The sequence below is a fragment of the Lichenostomus cassidix genome, chromosome 2 (assembly GCF_008360975.1).
Source record: "Lichenostomus cassidix isolate B80296 chromosome 2, HeHo_3.0, whole genome shotgun sequence".
Taxonomy (NCBI): domain Eukaryota; kingdom Metazoa; phylum Chordata; class Aves; order Passeriformes; family Meliphagidae; genus Lichenostomus; species Lichenostomus cassidix.
This window is the reverse complement of record NC_139482.1, coordinates 84522419-84543821: the sequence shown is the minus strand read 5'-3', so window position 1 is coordinate 84543821 and position 21403 is coordinate 84522419. Positions and strand designations below refer to the sequence as shown.

Below are 21403 nucleotides of genomic sequence, written 5' to 3'. Positions count from 1 at the left end.
TGAATGGGTTTGCACACTCTTTTATAACATACTTCCAACTGGTTAGTTGGTTTGTTTGGGGTTTTTTTTTCAGCAGAAACCAAACTATCAAAAGCCTATACCTGAAATATTTTTATGTGCATAATTTCCTTTATGCCAATGTTTTCCTTCTTTGCATGAGACTAATCTCTCTAGACTCTGTTTGCAGTAAACACTCTGCCTAATTCCATGTCAGGCAGTTGTGAGATGGATTGCACTTTTTTGTGTGTGTATTAAAGTGGGGATCATTCTTTTGGAAACAATAGAATACAGCATGTGAACATGTGAGAAGTATAGCCTCTTAGAGATTGAAAATTCAGCTTTTTCTATAGATTGTCATGTACTTATACTGGGGAAGACACAAATATTTCATGCTCTTATTTGGTTAGTAAGTTCAGATTCCTCTGTTAGACCATGTTCCAGCTGTTTTCAAAAAAGTGTGCTTTTTCTCTTGCATCTTTTGTAACAATAATGATGAAGTATTTATTTCTAGATTTAATATGTCCTATTTACTGAAAGTTGGTTTTATTTGATGTTCCTAGAAAAATGGAGAAGATTACATGAATTTTTACTTTAAACTGTAGTGGTCTCCATCCCAGCCCAAGTATGGACTCAGTCCAACTTTTTTCAAATGAAATCATCTTTGCCAATTCGTGGCCACAAACAGTGGCTGATCCCTGTGCTGCAAACTACTTTTGGAGATGTAAGGAGAAAAGAGTTCCTGAGGTTGGTCACACACAATGCAGTCACTTGCATGTACCGTGCAGTGAAGCATTCCTGCAAGGAATTCCACTCTAGGTGCTGAAGCAGACTTTCAGAATGACCACAGTGGGTCTCCAGTTTAAGATATTTGTAGAGATAATTTATGTGACCAGCCCAGGAAACACAAGTTTGGTTATTAGAGCAAGGGGGAAAAAACCCAGGCCCTCATTGTAAAGCCTATTATGAAGAGGTTTTTTTGGCCTCTAGATGACACTGTGCACCTAACACTGTACTTGTCCTCTAAGCCTGAAATACTGACCCATCTACCCTTTCCCTTCTCATTATGAGCAGTTACTGTCTGTTTTGAGCAAGCATTCACGACCCTGAAAGAAGTAAATGGAAGTCTTCTGCTTTTATTCAAAACAATTACCCCCCCAAAAAAAATCTGAAAGGTAAAACCAGTGGTGCTATCATCATGGCTTTTTGAATGCTTGTTTTGTTTTATCACGAAATTTGGGATTCATGCAATAATTCCTACTTCATTTGACATTTCCTCACAATGTCTGGGATGCTGTGAGGCTGGAAAGAAGGTTCTCCAGCATTTCTCTCCTTGAATGTGTATTTATAGTCTGGCTTTAAAAAATTATCTTAGAGCCAAAAGCTGGCATTTAGGAGCAAAGCATATGTGTAAATATTCAAAACTTGTATTGAAAACAGATGGGTTGGGGAGGATTTTGCTTTTGGGTTTAGTTTATTTGTTTTTCCTAAGCTACTGGCTGAGTAAAAACAAAAATAAAATAATTAAAAAAACCCTCAAAAAACTGACCAACCAAAAGAACTCAGTGTTGTTTTCCTAAATGGAATTTGTTTGTTAAGTTCACAATAATTGCTATTTTTTTCCACTGCACTGAAGAGGCATCCCGTGCATCACGAGTACTGCTGCTTTGTACTTATCTTGTCAGTTATGTCTGACAGAGATGGATTGCAGAGGGCAGCATTTAGGACTCTCATTAAAGAGGGGTACAAATGGGATAAATACTTACATCATCACATTTCAGGGATATCACAAGCAGAGATGCAAGTGGTAATCCTCACTGACACCTTCTACGAAGAGCAAAAAAGCAATAAATGAAGAGTGATAACTCAAAACCTGAGAAAAACCAAAAACTAGTGGAATAGTATGTAATATAGATTTGTCTCATGTAGAGTACTGTTACAGTATCAATTTTGGGAAAGTTACTGCCGTTTTTTAAAGAAAATTGAAGCTTAAGCACTGATTTGCCCCAAGTTACATCAGCTGTAGTTTTATCAGGGGAATTAACATCTCTTATACCTCTCCTCCTCTTTAAGCTAGCTGGTATACTAGACATGGTCCTGGATGTATGATGATATTGCAACACCATGCAATTGCAGTCCCTTAACCCAAACAGAGTTTGCATGTGCCCAGAAGGCATGTGATAAAAAACTTCACAGCGGACTTAACTTGTGTGAGGGAGAACGTACACTGGCAGGTAGTCTGTGGGTGTTGGGAAATGGGAATCTAAACATCTTGCCAGAACCCCTTTAGGCTTCTGCAGGTTTGCATGGGAAGGACTTCATAGTACCTGGCTTGGATCTAGGTTCAAATGTAATACCTTGCTTTTTTTGCATTAATGGAAAGTAGCAGTTTCTCCCTGAGTGAGAAGAGATAAGGCAAGAATTGAGGTTTTTATTCTATTATAATGAATAAAGTGTGACTATTGGTGAGATGTGATTTTAGTTATTTTGTATTAAATCCCTCCTCTCGACTTTTGGTGTAGGTTTACTGCTTGTTTAGCTTCTTGGATAAGAGCAGCAGCTTTTTAATTAAAGAGGAAATACCGTGAGTTTTTTTCTTAAATGATTTATAAAACTCTACTGTTTTATTTTCTTTTTTAAATTTTTTTTTCTTTCCATACATATTACTATTTAGATAGTATTTCTATTTCAAATTACCCTGGTTTAACTATGAAGAGTTTTCTAATTTTTGCATACTAGTAACAATAGGCAGAGGCAAGAGAAAGGCTATTGGAAATGATATCTAACTTCTACAAAATCTCATATTAATAAGTATTATTTAATATCTTTTTGAATGATTGGGAAAAGACAGCAGATTTTGAATGGAATGTCTGAATGCTGATACTAACTCAAGAGCCATTGAAAATAACACTAAGGACAGAACATAATAAAAAGGTCTTGGGGAGATTAGAAAGGTGGACAGGAAGACGACAAAATGAGATTCATCTCTTGAAAATGCAGACTGTAGGAAAGTGGAGCAATCTCAGTAGAAGGCAGGAACCCTAAGAACTATGGTGACAAATGAGATTTGTAGCTGATAAGAGGCAGTAAATTAAATACAGCCTCACAATGAGATAGGTGAGCCTCCCTAGGAAGTGCTGGCGTATTTTGCAATGTCATGGTGTAGGACAGTAATAAGTCTATAGATCTCTGCTGCATTTCAAATGAGACTAGAAATTTTAATGCATTTAATTCAGCCCAGAATGGGAAGGGGCACACCAATACCAGTTTTCTTATAGAGAATGATATATCTTTGTAAAAATATATTACAACTCTTATGAAGTGCTTTTTTCCCTCTTCCCTTCCTGATCCTTTTGAGCAGTGAAAGTGAGTAGTAGAGCAAATTCATTGCATATAATCTTTTCCCCCACTCATGTCATCTTAAATTTGTTACTCTTCCTTCAGTTATGCTTTTAGTTTTACTACAGAGTCACTGGCTATCAGCGCTTCCAGTGCTAGCCCTGTCAGACCTGTAGAGTTCTTATTTATGGCTCCTTCTTAGGACATAATGTTTCACCTGGTTGCTCTGTTCCTATTCCCTGTGGCTCTGCAGCTCTTGGAGTCTGAATGGCAATACCTGTTCATTGTTGCTCTCTAAATTTCCAGTAAGAAAAGCCCTGACCCCGCAAAAGACAGATTTGACACCTTCATTGCTACAGTGCTGCACAGGACAGAAAGGCTGCAGCTCTAAGGACGAGTTGGTACTGAACATGTGATGGAGAAGAGCTCTTGGATGTGGGAAAGAGGTATCCTGGCTTTTCCTTTCAGTCACAAGTCAATGTGCTTTAGAGGATATTTCTATTTGTTGTTCTCTTCTTGTTGTTATTTTTCTTGCTTTAGCAGTTTACTATCTTTTCAGGAGTTGTCAAAAGTTTATAAGAGATGTATTTTTATGTTGAGCTTGCCCAGCTTTTTTTATTGGCTGTTAACAGTAAAACCATACAATTTTGAGGAAAATCTGTTGCTTTTCAAGTTTCCATTTTCAAAAATTGTAAGTTGTGTCTTACATAAAGTCACTTAGAAGTGCTAAGTATCATTTCATAGAGGAATAAGGGGAAATGGATAGGGTTTTGCTTATACTGTATAATGTGAAGCCAAATGTCTTTTAAAACTGTTCAGCCATTAAAAACTGAATAATGCTTAGGCTGTGCATAAAAATTGTACACTCTGTTTCTCAATACTTCTGATCAATGAAAATGTTATACTGTTTATTTTGTCCATTGGAAAACCCTTGACCTCTTCATGAATACAGAAAAAAAAAAATAAAAGGAAAAAAGGTAACCATCAAGGTAGTCCTTGACCTGTAGCTTTTGTATGTGATTTCTGCTAAACTGGTGTAAGTCACAAAACAAAGTATCTTTCTTACTGAATTTTCTATTTAAAAAATGACCTATGATATTTCTGGAGTCCTGAGCAGGGCTTTATCTGGAGAGACTTTCTTTATATTTTATGAACCCTGACACTTTCTTACAGAATATTAGTTTGACTTTTTTTTCCTTTTTTTTTTTTTTTTTTTTTTTTTGCCACAATAAGCTTCTGGGCTCAAATCTGAATTATTTATACAAATTATTTTAAAGTCATCTGCATTATTAATATTGCATATGTGTTAGCTATCACTGGTTCGAATTTTGATTTTGAGCTTCCTTTTAATTGATTTTGGGATTTTATCACTAAGCCCAAATCTCAACTTAACTTCATTTAAACTGGATTGTTTCATAATACTTTCTTCTTTTACTTTGTTGATTTTAATACACACAAAAAAGGCTAATGCTTTCCTGAAAAATTACCAATTTGTTTTTGCCTATTAAAAAAAGATTTGCCTTTGAAGACAATTTTGACACATTACTATAATGTCTTTACCCACTTACATTTTTTAAACTATGCTTTTCACACACTCTGAATTCATTAACATGTTTGTCTCCTTTTGAACATTTGTAAAATGTTAATGAAACTGAGCTAAAGCTGTATGCAGGCCGCATTTTGTCTGACCTTTCTTTTACAATTATTTTGTCAGGCTGCTATAGCATATATTTAGTGTATAATTTTACATTGGTCTTGTTCTGTAATTTCCAATCTCTTCAATAAAAACAAACAAAATATAATTTTCAACCAAGTGAAATTCTGAAAGTGCTCCACGGTGTACTCAGTGTAGGTTTTCCAGTTCGTTGTATGTTTTGATATTTGCCAGTCAAGATAAAAGAGTAAATATGCAGATAGCTGTAATAAGTCATCATCCTCTGTAAAGCTGGGCTATTTACCTAGTTAGATGAAGCACACATTTTGCAAGGTAAGTTGAAGTGGGAAAATGGTGAGTTGAGAATCTCAGGTTGTACTTCCTGTTCTTTGGGAAATGCTTTTGAACAGTAAAATATTTCTCCATTCCTACCTCTTATTTACTGCTCAGTGGTGGGAAGGGTGTCCCCAGCCCCCAAAAGAAGTACCCCTCTGCTCTGTGTACAGCTTCCTTGTACAGTACTTTCATCATCTTGTCTCTTATGATAATCTCAACTTTTTTCCGATGTCTTTCTCAAAATCTCCTTTCCTGTTTTTTTCTCTCAGTATCCTAACCCGGTTATTGTGCCATAGTCAGGTTAGATAGTACCTCTTTTTCCTGGTCTGAGTCTATGCTATATTCACCTCTCCTTGGCAAAGATTGATTTGGAGGGGAAATGTCTATATCCCAACTGTTACAAACCACCATGGCTAGTGCATCCTGTTACCACTTTTCCCGGGAGCCTGTGATGGGTAGTATTTGTTTTCCTTTGTGTTTTCACTATTGTGTACTATAACTTCAAGAGAAGAGTGACCACATTGCTCCAAAATGCCTGGTAGCAAGAAGATTACACAGCACCCTGTGGCTTCTAAGGAGCTCCCTGTCCATCATCTTCTGTTGCCTGGTCTTCTGCTCCTGCTTCTGTGTGGGGATTCGCCTCTGTATCTTTTCCACCTGCTACTCTTGTGGCACCTTGGGAGCTTTTCTGCCTACAACATTCTTGGCTGCTCCCCAGAAACTGAATGTTGTTTGCTGTTCAGGAAATCACAGATTTTACTGGAGCAAATCTTAGCAGCAAGTACTCTACTGTGAGGACATGCTGGCCCCAGGGAGAACTAATTCTAAACCTGCCTCACTTCCCCATATTCTCTCTCATTATGTTGCTTTGAAGTGTCTGTATTTAAAATGTATGCATGCCAGAATCATACTTTACATCTTAATAAAATCTGGATTTTTTTGGTTATCTGTGAGGAAAGAGCTGTAAGAAGATCTAGATAGGCTTTCTTTACAGCTCTGAATGACTTAGTGTCCCATTACAGAGTCACAATGTTGAACTGTGCATCTGGAAACAAAAATTTTCAGATCTTGGTAGCTAGAAGATATTTTGTAGAATCATGTGCCTCTGTGAGAGGAGATTAAGTGCCCATACTGAAGTTAAGTCTCCCTTGCAAAGTGTGAAGTAACTGCTTTTAGCGAACGAAGTCATCCTAGAGCTGCATAGAACAAGATAAATGGTGCTTTGCAGGTAAGCTGGAGTGTGAGGGTCTCTTTGAAATGTCTGGTTTTTTTCTTGTTATTTTTGATTATCCCTTTTTGTTTGCATGGGAATCAAGGCACTGAGATAGGGGGAGAAATCAACACTTTGCTGTGTTTCATCTGAGGTTACAGTCATTATGTGAGTATGCTCATCTGGGTAAGGGAAATTTTGTCTCAGATGGCTTAATTTACCAAAGTCTTCTAAGGTATGATCTTAACAGTAGGAGAGCAGTACTGCTCCAATGGTTGATATTTTTACCTGCATTCTCAATATCTATTTACAACCCCTAGGTGGGTATAAACTCTGTAGCTGTTTCAGGTAGAAGCTTAAACTCATGCTTTTTAGGTCTGTGAGTAATCCAACATTGATTTTGGTGAGACTCAGAAGAGTTGAATGCTTTTCTGGACTGCAGCCTGAGGTTAAAATCATGGTCTCACTGAAGTGACTGGGAGTGTATGCACAAATATTTATCCATATCAAATGGACACAGAAAAACATAAACAGACACTTGGAGAAGAGATGTGGAGGGTTAATTTTCTCATTTCAGCTGTTTTCTTCTACTTTGTTACTGTTTCCTTGATATTACTGTGTAGATGGTAATTCCTTATTTATGAAAGATGTTACCAATAATATCTTAACAGTAATTTTTGGCATTTGAATCAAAAAGACTGGAATTGAATAGATCAAGAACTTTTGCCTTACCTTCAAATGTAAGTAATTCTTAGATTCTGAAAAAATATGTGTTGAGAAAATAATACTTTTTTGGGATAAAAAAAAGTATTCTTATTTTTTCATTAATTAATGATCTTATTTGCTGGTATTTTTGTGTTCCATTGACTGCATGCTGAGGAAAAAAAAAGTGATTTTGTGGAGAAAAACCAAAAAGAATACCACACGACACCATGAAAAGAACGTCCATCCAAACAATCGACCAAGCAAAATCATGTATTGTCAAATAACATTATAAGATTCCAAAGCAAATTAGAACTTCACTGGCAGAAGAAACCTGTGAAGTAGGGTTATCATAATTTTCTTATGCTTATACACTGCAAAGTAAAAAATTCCCTTTTAAAAGATTTTTCATAAATTAGCAAGATATGGTATAAATTGTAATCAGGCATCTTGTCAATCAGGAAATAATTATGGTGAATTGACTTGATTGAAAGCAGCATTTTTCCACCCTATTTTTTCTGCAATGGATATGATTAAAATGCCAATAATTCTAAAATACATAAGACAACAATTTAACTTTCTAGTACAGGTTAATATGTCTAAAACTAATTAACTTGCTTTGAAGCATAGTAAATGTTGTAGATCAGTAATCATTTAATTCCTAATGTAACACATACATGCATATTTCTATTAGAGAGATAAGAACCAATTGGGTCAGAAGACACTACTATCAATTTGCATTATTTTCTTTATATTGCAGCTGTGAATCCAGATGTACGAAGTGCTGACACATCATCATCCTTAGCTGAAGGTCAGGTTATGGGCTATCAAAGACAGTTGAAGAAACTTCCACACACTCTAGCAAGGCGAAGATTTCTCTCAGTATGTTTAATTTAATCATGGCTATATGTATATAGGAATAATTTAGACATTCATCCCTAAGCAGAATGATGTCTTGCTAGTGCAAGTTCCTCTAACATAGAGCTACTCTGAATGCTGCACAGACATGGTCTTAAGCTTTTACCACTTTAAATTGAGTACTTAATCTATTTAAATAAAAGCATTGTGTATTATGAACAAATTCACATATTAGAAATTACTTTAATTTACATTAGGTAATTTAGATACAGATGTGTATGTGTTTATGTCAACTGAGGACATAGGACTAAGTTTATTTTCTCTCTCCCTATATCCACACCATTTTAATAAAAATATTTATAGAAATAAAAGCTATGAATGGTTTTTACAGTGCATAAATAACATGGTAAAAAAATGTGTAAACTCTGTAATAAACAAATAGAAAATGCAAACCCATCTGTCCATGTGCTATTTAGCTATTAAAAGAGAAACAAAAACTTCATGTACATAAAACCCTTGGTATTGCTGTGATCTGTGACTTCCAGTGCAATCTACAGTATGTGGTTGTGCTATTTTTATGCCCTTTTTATAGACTACAGTTGAGTTAATAAAGTTAGAAAAAACTTTAATTAGAAAAGCCTCCAAAATAATTACATAGCTACAGAGTATAGTTTTGTTGTGATCTCTTTGAGTGTCTCGGCTTTTACTTATGGCATGAAAGGGAAAGAAATTACAATGATAGGACTGTTACTGATACCCTCTTTCTTGGGGGTTCTGGTGACTTAGAGTTATCAAAACTACTTATTGATAAGGTGCAGGCACCATATCAGCTACTAAGCTTATCAGACTTCAGCTGACTCCACTGCATTAGCAGTTCCTGTGCGCAGCCAGGAGGGGATTAAAGCAGCCTCCTGTTCCGTGTGCACCTCTGGGCTTGCTCTGGCAATCTGAGCACTATTCTCACCCAAATGTCCAAGGTAACATCTTTGTGAACAGTGCACCTGAGTATCTCCCAAGAGCGTGTGGGTTGATTTTGAAACTTTATAGTTTTTCTCTGATCTCAGTGAGGGAAATGGCAACCTCTCTAGGTCAGGAAAAATACTTTTTGGTATGTCTGTATAGCCCTTAGCACATAGAGTACCCACACTCCAGTGATATTTAAGGATACACATACTTGCTGTTCTAACAAATAAAGGAAGTAGTTTTAGCCTCAAAGCTAATGCAGGCTGGTTGCTGCTTATCTCTCAGCCTCATATGGCTGGGTTTTCTGATACCCCATGCAGAGAGAGTACTGACAGAGATGTTACTGCTCTTGAGACATCCTTGTAATGTCTTTCCGTGGTGCCTCAGAAGGATGGCTTTCAGTTTTTCCTCCAGTTAGAGTTTTCTTGCTTTCTTTTTCCAAACCTGAATGATCTTCATATCTCTAGGACCTCATTTGCTTATCTGTTTTGATTGAAATTTGCTAAGAGGCTTTGGAGTAGTGAGAGAGCAAGAAACAGGCAATTGTGTGCACACATGCATGTGTGCCAAGAGAGTCAGAGAGCTCACAGTCCTCAGAGCTCATGTAGCAAATCAGGCTTTTAAGCACCTAACATCACTCTAGACCTTGTATTCAAGCCAGCATATTTCTTTTATTTCGTTTATCTCAAACATTGATTTCACACTCACTGGCACACTTGTAAATTACTGCCAGAGAACTCCTGGCTAAAATATCTGTAGTAGTTCAGAATAACTGGGTTTCATGGTTTCCATGTACTGAAACTATGTTATCTCCTACCATTTCTGCAATGGATTTTTAGGTTAGAATCTCTGCAGTTATTTCAAATTTTAGGATATCAACCCAGTTGTTGTTCATTTTCTTTTAAGAGAGAAACTGTCACTTTGAAGTGTTATGAGTTTTCCACATTGAAAAGGCTTCAGAGCAAAATGTTTAGACTAGCTCGTGATTCCTGTCTTACAGCCCTTGTTAGATGTAAAAGCAAGGCACAGTCTTCACTTTAACTTTGCCTCATGGGGCACAGAGAAAACTGCTGTTCATCTGACCAGTTTGAGGCTATATATAAAATACTAGTTCTTATCTTCTAAAAAAACTTTCTTCATTATTGGTATCTTCACAGGGTCAGACTGTGATTGAAGACACAGGGCATAAAGAAAGGAGGGATGGACAAACAGATAAAATAGGTAGGAAAGAAAAGTAAGAAAGCAATCCTTTCTTGCTATCTTTTCTCCAGACTCTTTTCATCTGAAGATGAGGAGAAAAATAGTACACAGATATCACTCCTAAGGGCACAAACAGTACATTTATTTGGTTTGTGGCATTTAGGTAAAAAGGTGAGAGACTTTAGAAAGCTTTTCAGAGAAAAAGCTCTATAAGGTTCTGAGGGCATGGGTGGAAGCATTTAAAAGGTAGACTTCATAGTGAATTTTAACGTCAGTTATTTGAAAATCCTTTGTAGGATGCTATTGCCTTCATATTAGAAGGAGGATGGGCATATGAAGAAAAACTGAGGCAAGAGCCCTGTTGGTGGAATCCAGGCAGCTAGAGAGCTGGAGACCACATTTAGTAGGCCCAACATTATGTTTTCAGTAAAGATGTCATTGTATTAGCAGGACCTTGCTCTGACTCAAAGCTCCTAGAAATATATCTGTTACCATGAAAGGCTCTGGAAATAACAACAGCAGCAGCAGCAACAAAAACAACAACAATCTAATAATAATAATAATAATAATAATAACAACCCAGAAGTCAGATTCTGGTACACCATCCCAAGCAACAACAACAATAATAAAAGTCCAGAAGTCAGACTGTGGTACCACCATCCAAAGAAGCTCAAAGAGATGGGGGAGGAGAGAAAAATTAATCCCAAAACCCAATGTGATTACAAAAACTATTTTTTTTCCTCAGGAGCAACAAATAAGGCTGAGATAAGTGTGCCAGGTCAAGATTCATGAGTTTTATTGAATTTCAGTGTGCTCTGTAATGTGCTGAAAGAATGACAATCTGCTGAAATTTGAAAGGCATACACTCTCCTTTTGACTGTAAATAGCTTATGTTCACGCACCAATGCATACTGAAGAGGATGAAAAGATGACCTATGGAATGGGCAGAAAAAACCCAGAAAAATCTCCATTCACATTTTCTTCTACGTGTAATTTGCCACCAAAAAAAAAATCTGCTTTTTATTACATGGAAGTCGTTCATCAAGCATCACTCAGGAAAACTATATATATATATATAGTATGTATATATATACTTTTATCAAAAGCTATATATACTTTTATTTAAAAAAATCATTTTACCATTCACATCTAATATTTTTCCCACTTTGTTTTGCAGATAGAAGATTAGTTATTTTAATTTATCTTGTCTGTGTTAGGGAAAAAAAATACACAAGATTTGAGGTTAGATTAGGAAAGATAGTGCAATGAGGCAGCCTGAAGTTTAGTGATTACTTACATGGTTTGCAAAACTGTCTTGAAGCTCACATATATATTAACATGGACATTTAAAACAGGATGAAGATTTTTTAAAAATGCAAGTCTGTACTGTGTGAAACAAGGGTGAAGGTAGGTAAAAATAAATTATATCAAAAATATGCTGGTTATACAGTGTATACATTTGCAGGCATGTCTCTTTGTCTAATATGTGAAATGTTGAGGAAATTTGAAGATATTTTTCTGTTTATCCAAGTCTGGAAGAAACAGGGATGAGAATGACTAAGATATCTCATTTTAGGGAGGAGGTTATAAAGAAATTATATTAATTAATTATGAATTCTTTTTTTTTCCATTTCATTGGCAACACAAAAGCATCAATGGTCAAATTACTTCAGATGAGCAGACAAATTATTTTATATGAACCAGAAATGTTTTTTTGCCATTTTCATGTTTAATGATAACTGTAAATTTAGTTTTAAAACATTCTGAAAAAGTAGATTAAATGTTCTTTTTAAGAAATGTTAAAATGAAGCTTCTCTCTTTGACAAGGTTTTTCCCCTCCAAAAAAATACCCAACACAGAAGCAAGCAACAAAAACAACTAAACCAAATAATCCAAACAAAAATACCCCATGAAAAATTAGAAGGCTGGGACATCAGAAATGAGCATTTCATCAGACTGAACCGGGTAATTTCTGTCAAACCACATTTAACTTTAGCGTAAAAGTAAAGAGGTTGTAAGGACCATGACAGGAATATAAAGGAAAAGCTGAACTTCATTGTGATGGTATGTGGACACAGATGTCTTAGACCAGGAAACACAAATGAGACAAATTTGGTGCCATTGATCTCCTCTATAGGGGAAATTAAAAAGATATCAGAGAATCTTCATGATGGATGGCTTGTGAAAAACCACGACTTGGAGCCATTCTTTCACTAAGCAAGAAATATCAAGTGCTTACTCTATGGAATGTAAGGGAGGTTTGAAATCAAAATGTGTGGGACAAGCTCTGTGTCTGGGCATAACATGATGAAGCACAGCTCTTCAGCTACACTTCTTTGTCCTGAACTGACACCTGCTTAGGGGGATGACATAATGCCAGACAAGGCATGAGACCCAAGATTGGTCTTGTGAAATGTCTGACTGAATGAGAAGTGGTCAGAGGTGGTCAGATTGCCAAGGAACGACTGGTGTAGAGAATCAATGTGCTGAAATGTGAATCAATGTGAATCAATGTGAAATGTGCTGAAGATAACCAGGTTTGATTACAGCTTACAGTGCGACAGTTCTGCTGCCCCATTGCCTACTAAACTGGAAGGAAAGCAGTGCTGTTAGTGGTATCAGGGTCACAGGTATGACACTGACACATTTTTCACACTAAAGACTGTGGGAAATTTAAAAGAAAATATTGTCTGGTGCTTGGCAATAATTAACAATCTAAACAGTCTTTAATGTAATTAATGTGTTGACAGTATCTTCTACAGTCAAAATATTTGTTTGGATAAATGAAGCAGCTAAACACTAATTCATCTCATTGTGGTAGTGTGCTCCAGGCAGTGAGAGAATGTTGCCTTCTGAAATCCTAACTGAGTGGAACAAATTCTTGGGCTTGGGTCTTCTACAATTAAAGCTTCAAGGGAATTTAAGATGCTAGGAGTAGGCTTGGGTTTGGGTACAGTATGTTATGTTAACAGGGTTATGGTGTTCATTGGGGGACCTTATGCAGCAATATGCTTGACAGTCTGGCATGTCAGAGCACCACCAAGAAAATAATATAATTAAATAGTTCAGATGAAAATGACCTGCTGATCAAGGTGAAGTGTAAGCAGAGAAGTGGCCGTAATGGAATTTCATAGTGAGAAGGAGCAAGGCAGCTATCTTTTTGAACCAGAAGTCAGATGTTGGGAAATGTGTATTGCTGTAGGTACCTGATGATGCTGATAGCATGAACTTTCATAATCTTGTGCTTACATAGACCTGCTTTGATATTATCTGGAGATGTGTTGAGCTTTGAACTGGTTTTCTGTAGTTTATTTCATTTTTTGGTCTTACAGTTCTGCTTCTAACTGACAGAAACAAGATTGTTTTAGTATTTGCCCCATTTGGTATTGTAGAAGGTTAAAATAAAAAAAGGCATATTCAGTGAGAAGAGGTGGAAGGGGTGAGAAGAGTTGGACTTCACTTCAAGATGATGTGTCAGTGCTCATCATGCTAATTTAGGATTTGCAAGACTTGGTTTATTTCCCTGACTGGTCACATGCTCCCCATATAAACAAATCGCTATGCCTGATGTTCCATACAGAAATAAGTAGTGGAGTTGGGATGCTTAGAAGATCTAATTAACCCTGTCTGAGTGCAGAACTAATGAAGCATTTCTGACTTGTAGTCATAAAGCTAGCTGCCATGTCTTACCTCTAATTACCCTTCCTCTCCAGCCCCAGTCTTGTTCTGACTAACAAGTCTTTGGAGAGCAGAGTGCCAGGGATGTTTTCTCTTTCTGTCTGTTTTCAGATTTTGGCTCCTTGTTTCTCAAACACTCTGCCTTTGTGCACACTCCTCCCAGTCGTCCCAACCTTTTTCATGCAGGCCTCTGGGTTTGTCATTAATCCTTTGCTTTGCAAATGTGTTCTATCTTCTTGTTCCATCTTCTCCAGATAACATACCTCATCAGCTGAGCAAGCAGACAGGTTGGGGGTAAAAAAAACCTCAACCCCCAAGCTTCAAAGCAAATTTTGTCTGCTTTGTCTGATCGTATCTTGTGCCTAGTCCAGAACTGTCTGCTGAAGAGACTACTTACTTCAGTGAAGGTACTTTATCCACCTCCCTTGCTGTGGAGTTTAGTGGGGGAGGCACAAAGTAGGAGTACTACAGAGCTGAGCCCTTCAGATGTGTCCAGATAGATCTTGATGCAGCTTGCGAGTGATATGCTCAGAAAGAAGCAGTAACTCAGACAAAATATGCCAGGGGACTCCACATACTGGTAGAAAGCTTTTCACAGTTTCACTATTAGATACTTTGCTGAAATTCTTCCAAAGTCCTGTTTTGAAGTTTGCCAGCTTTGTTCTTCCCATGTCTGTCTGTGAAAGAAAGTGTTGTCTGTTCTATTCTTTTACCACAAGGAAGTTACAAAGCTACGATAAAAAATTGGTTTTGTTGTGATTCACAGTTAGTCCTTTGCTTGATCTTGGGAAGATACAGCTTTTTTAAAATGCATGGTTTGTTTGTTATGAATTTGGAACTGCTCATTGCTTAAAGCTAGACTGTTTTGTGATGTGAAACCTCTGTTCCACATGGCAAAAGAAAAATAAAAAAGAGTACTATTGTTTGCTGATTGGTGCCAACTGTAATTACATGCTTGTCTACATGGGGAAGTTGGCTTCTTTGAAATGTTAGAGAAATACTATTTGACCTCAAAATGTTCTTGACTTTTTCTTCAAAGTTGTCTCCTCATGAGACCTTATTTCTAGTATATTTTCATTATTTGCCATAGGAAAACAAAAATGTTCTTCCAGTTATGTTCCCTCCCCCCCACTGTCCTGGAGTAAATTAAAGGTAAGTTTTGAATTTTTGCAGTGAGATATCTTTTCCTCTTTACCTTGAGCACCCTTTCTTTCTATTGTTTACTTCCACAGATCTTGCCTTCAACTCTTTTCTCATTTACACAGATACGGCAGTCTCCTTTTGAGAAATGTCCCGGAGTGGCATTCTTTTTCTCTCTTTTCATCTGTATTTCTCTGTGTAATTTCCTTAGAAAAGTATAATTATGAAGGATATCAGGTAGAAATGGAATCTAGCCAATATTCTAAAGGTCCAGAGGGGTTGTCAGGAGGTAATTATAGAATCAAACTCCCCAAATTTCAGCATTATTCAGCTATGACATTTTTGTTCAGGACCATCTATCTGCTGAAAAGCTTGATTATTCCTTTATAGAGTGGTAAAATCAATAGAACTGCACTGCTGTGAAACCACCTAAAATGAAAACAAAGCCTAGAAAAATAACCTGTTTTCCATTTATGCTGTATACTTAATTTTACCTTGAAGGTTTCTGTTACTGTTGACTCATTTTTTTAAAACAAATGGAACTGTTAATTTTCATTTTAACTTCTGTAAATGTTTCTTTATTCTATGACAACTATCCTAGCATATCTGCACAACACAATCATCCCATGCTATAGGTGCTTGAACTAATGCTGAGCCACCAAGTCAATCTCTCTGCAGAACATCACTACACTGGGAAGAGATGCTTGCTCAGTCACAGGTTTCTGTACAGTCTGTGCAGTCACATTCACTTGAGGGCCACACTTATGAGATGCAGAACAAATTACATCAGGTGTAGACGTGCTGTGATTCAGGCATGCAATTCTTCACACTTAGGTCCATAAGGGATTAGCTGCAAGTTCTTCAATTAGCACTCCATTTAGCACTACATAGCAACTGAACCAGGTAGGTTCTTATATTTAGAAATCTAATAAATTTAGTCTGTGTTGATCTAGTGTTGCTGCTATATTACTCCAAAAACCTACTTAACTTATTCCCCACTTGCAAACCTGGATCTCTTTCGTTAGGAATTTCATTACAGAATGGACACAGTAGAACTGACAACCTCTGAGATTTGGCATAAGATAGATGATTCCTGCTGTGATTATGAAGTTAGAAAACCCTTGTGAAAGATCCCATTCTTTGGGTTGTCATTTTTTGTTGTATTCCTCCAGGAAATTTTTTTCCCATTAGCTTATGAGTGATGGAAAATACTAACAAAATCTTCAGAAGCTGTTATTTGACCTCAAAGGTGAATTTAGGTAGTATTTCACTGTATTTAAAATTGAATCACACAACTTTGTTGTTTTGTGTGGCTTTCTACATGCTTTTTATTTCAACTGAAATAGTTAATAATCAATATATGCCATGAACTGCAGGCACTATGTAACACTGCTGAAACTTTCCAAAGCAATTGTCTTACTTCATATTTCTTGCCTGGAATATTTGAAAATATATTTACACTTATATGCAGTCGTGGGCCAAGGTCTTATCTTGGGGATCTTTCTCTGGGTCTTAAGTTAGTGTATGCATATTAGAACCAGAAACTGACTGTATTTGTCAAGGCCAAAGAGTCTTCAAGCAGTGATGCCTGATGGGTTTTTTGTCCTTTTTCGTTATATTTTTATACGTTTTTATATACTCTTTACCCTTTCCCATTCCTGTACATTTTACTCCCTATATTTTAGCCCCACATGTTAATAACCCTTGTACTCTAGCTTTGTTCAGAATTCTTTGGAGAAGACGAAACAATCTCCACAATCTCAAGAACATGAGGCACCAACCTTGGAAGAGCCCCATCACTGGGACATGTTTTTGTAAACTAAGTTGCAACCTTTTTGAAGGGAGGTAATTTGAATAAGGGGGCAATTACTTCATTTGTTAGGCTTCTTATTGGGGAATTTCAGATAAGTATGCTAATTGATGAGGTCCATAAAATTGTACACTCATTGTACCCGGGGGCTCTTTTCGTCATGGTGCACCCGGGATCCTATTAAACCAAGGTAATACCCTTTTTCCTATACTGTGGTGTCTGCATCTCAATTTTTACCAGCATTTTAGGCATCAGTAGCACATGTCAGTGTTGTAGTAGGGTTGGTATAATGGTATATTTTGGGATATAGAAGCCTACTGAAGTTACAAAAGACCTGAATTATTTTTCCTTACCTAATTAGCAGTGGCCACCTATCCTGCATTTATAAGCACGTTTAAACTCTTTTACTGTGAAGTCTATGAGATTAACTTTAATCAAGAGTTTCAAACTGCTTCCAGCAGTGATTTTATGAAGTCTTTTCAATCTAAACTAGATGTAAATGACAGGCAGTATTCGTTCAGTCAGTTGTGGCATCTCAGCTGCATGGTGGTAATTAACAACTAAGACAAGAACAGCTTCTCAAATAATTGCTTAGGCGGAATTGACCTGTGAACCAAGTCTATTTTGATGCAGCTGACAGTGTGCATAGGTTCTTTTTTCACACATAATATTTTTTCACAGTAATAAACCATTATTTGTATTTTATACTGATTTTTTTTGTTGTTGTATGACATGCTACATATATATGATTAAAATATAACTGAAGAGAAATACCAACATTTGTATAAATGATTTGAGGTACACCATTTTACCAGTTCAAGGGTAGTACTTCTACCCTTGAAAAAAATTTTCCAAAGCTGTTTCTAAAAAAAAATTTCTTAAGCTGTTGGCCAGATTCTGATTTCCTATTTTTCATGGACTGAAATCAGTAAAAATAAATATTGGAAACAGTAATCATGTAACAGTTTCTCAGAGAGTGACTATCAGAAAAATGGTGTAATATACAGTACACAGGTTTGTACTGCATGTTAGAAGGTTCAGGAGAAGGTGGGGAGGGAGAGGATAACCTGTGAGTGGAAATGGTAGGGAAGATTTACTGTATTGATATAATATTTCAATGTTTCTTCAAAGGAGACAAGTTCTGTATTTTTTAGGATTTTGCCTATTATATGTATTGCTACTTATTTTACTGACATCATCATCAGTCTTACTCCAATGCCAAGTATGAGCTTGCACTTATGGGAAAAAAAAAGTAATTTATCTGGGTTTCAGGTTTTCCAAAGATGATGAGTTGGAGAGAAATTCCTCAGAGCCCATAGCAACACCATGAAATTACATTAGTTAAAGGAAATTGTACTAGCATAAGCAGATTTTCTTGTATTGCTACATTATTAGTCTTGAATTTGTTATTTCTCCCCCTTTTTTTCCCCCACTTTGAGAGAACTGGGAGGTGGGGTGCTTGTACATTAATTCTCTAAGAGAAGAAAATATAAGCTTTACTCGTTTGCAGATAACCTGATAGAATAGCATACCCATGAAAATTACTGAAAGAGACTGGTGGGACTTTAACTTTCATGTTCCAGGGCCTGAGAGAGGTTGTTTTGCTGAATAAGGTAACTTTGGGATGAGAGGCTAAAAATTTACTTGGAAGTTATAAACTGGCTTACATGCAGCTGTCAGCTGCTCTACTCACCCTACAGACACTGAGCCATACGGGAAAAAATCTTTTTATATATATTTTGGGGTTGTCAGTACTGGAAACGACTGCTGAACCCGCTAATGCCAGGTTATTACCACAGTGTAGAAAAACAGTTATTTAAAATAATTGGCATTTTATAAGATAGATTGAGTTTCTGCTATTTTTCTCATTGTTTACCTGCTGTGAAGATAAGACTTATGGGTTTTTTTGTTAACCAAGAAGCTTCCAGTCACTCTCCACATGTGTCTATCTCTCTGCCTCTCTGTCTCACACATCCACATGCACACAGAGAATATTTGAGAATTACTAGTACTGCCATCAAGCCAAGGAGGCTGCAACACTTTAATTTGTAGCCTGCTCTCCTTTTCATACTAAAGACAACGTTTAAGATAAAAGTGCTGTCTATCAATTTTGCTGTTTCAACTTGCTTCTGAAATGAACTTCTAGTCTCTGGGACAGGTACCCTATTTGCAGGGATGCCTTGTGAAGGAAATAGAAATGTGCCAAAACTCAGTAAACAGCATAACAGTCCTGCTTTCAGTGATGGTGGAATCCTTTCTAATACACAGGGTTTGAGACCTGACTTGAGAAAATTTGGATTAAATTAGGTTAGTTTTCAGCAGGTTGTCCATATAACCTCCCCTAAAAAACAAAAAAAAATAGCTACCTCTTTCCACCTTCCACACCCTCCATGAAAAGCACAGTCCTCAGAAGATTTAGTTATTTAATAAAGTCCCTTGAAATCAGCTTCCTCCTGCTCAGTGCTTTTAAAGAAATTTATCTCTTTTGTAGTTTGCAGTTTGCTAAAATGTAGGAAATAATTTACTTTTTTATTTATAAAAAAAGACCTCACAAAAACCACCTTTAATCCTAAATTTAAGGAAATCATAATGTTTAGGTGGGGTGAAATAAAATCAAGTCAGAGACAGATGTCTGTGGTTTATTCTGTTATAAAGGAAGCAGTTGAAATTCTGAAATTATGCTGCTAACACAATTTAAGTAAATAACAGAATTACTCCAGATTTCTGAGTGCAGCTAAATATTAACTTTAGAAATAATAGAAATAAGAGTACTGTGAGATTACACAGACCAATGGACGTTGGGAGACAGTCCCCAGTCAGTGAAACCACTTAATTTTACGTAGGTGAAATCCAGCACAGTTTTGGTAGTCCCACTATTCCCACCCTCCTCTTTAAGCTGCAAAACCTAAATCAAATGCCCTGGTCACAAGTAAATGTAAAATAAAATGTTTCCTTTTTACATCTACTTGAACTGCAGTCACCAAATAAAGTGAACTTTGAGACTTCTGTCTGCTCTTTCATCTTACAAAAAGTCAGCAAATATTAAGTTTGTTTATGTCTTGTATAGACTGTATATTGTTCTGATGGGAATTCTTTTATGCACTCACTCTTGAATTGTACGTAGATTATTTAGAAAAACTGATCTCTACATTGTCTAGTTAAAGTATAAATGACCTGGTGTTACTAGCTTCATATTAAACTTGCTCAACCTTGAAAATAAGAGGAGTGTCAACTTTCTGAGGATCAGAAGTCATATACCATTCCAACTACGTCTTCTCTTCCTCAGACTGAACTGTCTCACCGTGTGCTGTTAACTCAGCCCAGTTCTACCAACTGTAATTGACTGGATTTCTGTCCATCTCCCTGCTCCCATCTTTCCCTAGACTGAGTATACACAGCTTTTGAGAGATAAGTTCCTGGCCCAGTTGCAAAGAGCATGTCATCATTCCTCTCGTTGACCCTCTGGGGAAAGCTTTACAAGAACTTGAGTCAGAGAAGGAGATCTCTTGGAGTCAGGCATTGGGAATTGTCATGGCTTATGTCTGTAGACTAAAACTTTAATCTTTGCAACATTATAAGTAAGATATCTGAGAATGTAAAATTTAGCCAAGTACTAATGTACAGCCATTATATTTGGACTTGAGTAGTGCTATGCTAATGTGAAATACAGTACATATTAATAAAATACCAAGGGAAGGATAAGGAATTATGCAGAGTGGGTGGATATGAACTAAATAATATATTAGAAGTAGCAGAGGGGTATCTGAGGGGCATGGAAATTAAAATGTATGATTTTAAGAAAATGTTTGAATAACTGATGGGAATAGATGGTTGTTGCTTGTTAGAATGAGTTACCAGAGAGGGGAGGGAGAGGATGAAACTGCGCTGATGTTTTCAGGATGTGTATGTAGGTGTTTTAGGGACACCTCGAGATAGTTGAGGTAGGTCCAGTCATAAACATTTGAGGGTGACAATTTTGTCCAAAAGGAGTAATACGTAGTGCAATGAATGACAACGGCTGAAGAAATGCCTTAGTATCAGGAAAAAAGGATAAAATATTCATGGCAGGCTTCAGCCAAAAAGGACATGCAGCTGGGAAAGAGTCAGAGCTGGGTGGGGAACTGGGGAAAATGTACCTTTTTGTCAGGAGAGGACACACACAGGTAAGAGTGACCAGTGGAAGGAGCTGACCAGTTTACTGTACAGAGAAGTCTGGGCTGTATTAAGCATTTCTCAGCTTCTATCCCATCCATGTCTGCATACACATTCTCCTTCCAGATGCTTTTGGTCTGTCAAAATCAAAAGGGAAATAGGAAGATCTGAGCTCTCTGGCATTTTGGGGATGTCAGAAGTGAAAATGAAGGCCAGCAGCATGCCTGTCATTCCATGCTAACGGTCATAAAGGCAGATCAGCCTGCATGTGTGAATATTCTGTGATGTGTTTGAGATCTGGAAAATTAGTTGTTTTCTTACTTTGTAGCTTTGTAACTGTTACACTGTCAGTCTGAAGCAATTT

The 21403-nt window shown here is 36.8% G+C and overlaps 1 long non-coding RNA gene across 1 annotated transcript; it reads right to left on the bottom strand.

Moving 5' to 3' along the window:
- Nucleotides 1-422: 422 nt before the first annotated feature.
- Nucleotides 423-21170, bottom strand: LOC146441701 (uncharacterized). The gene is made up of 3 exons (XR_014850476.1): nucleotides 21024-21170; nucleotides 1764-1824; nucleotides 423-556 (listed from the first exon to the last, which is right to left on the bottom strand). It is a non-coding gene; the product is annotated as an uncharacterized LOC146441701 (long non-coding RNA).
- Nucleotides 21171-21403: the final 233 nt, after the last annotated feature.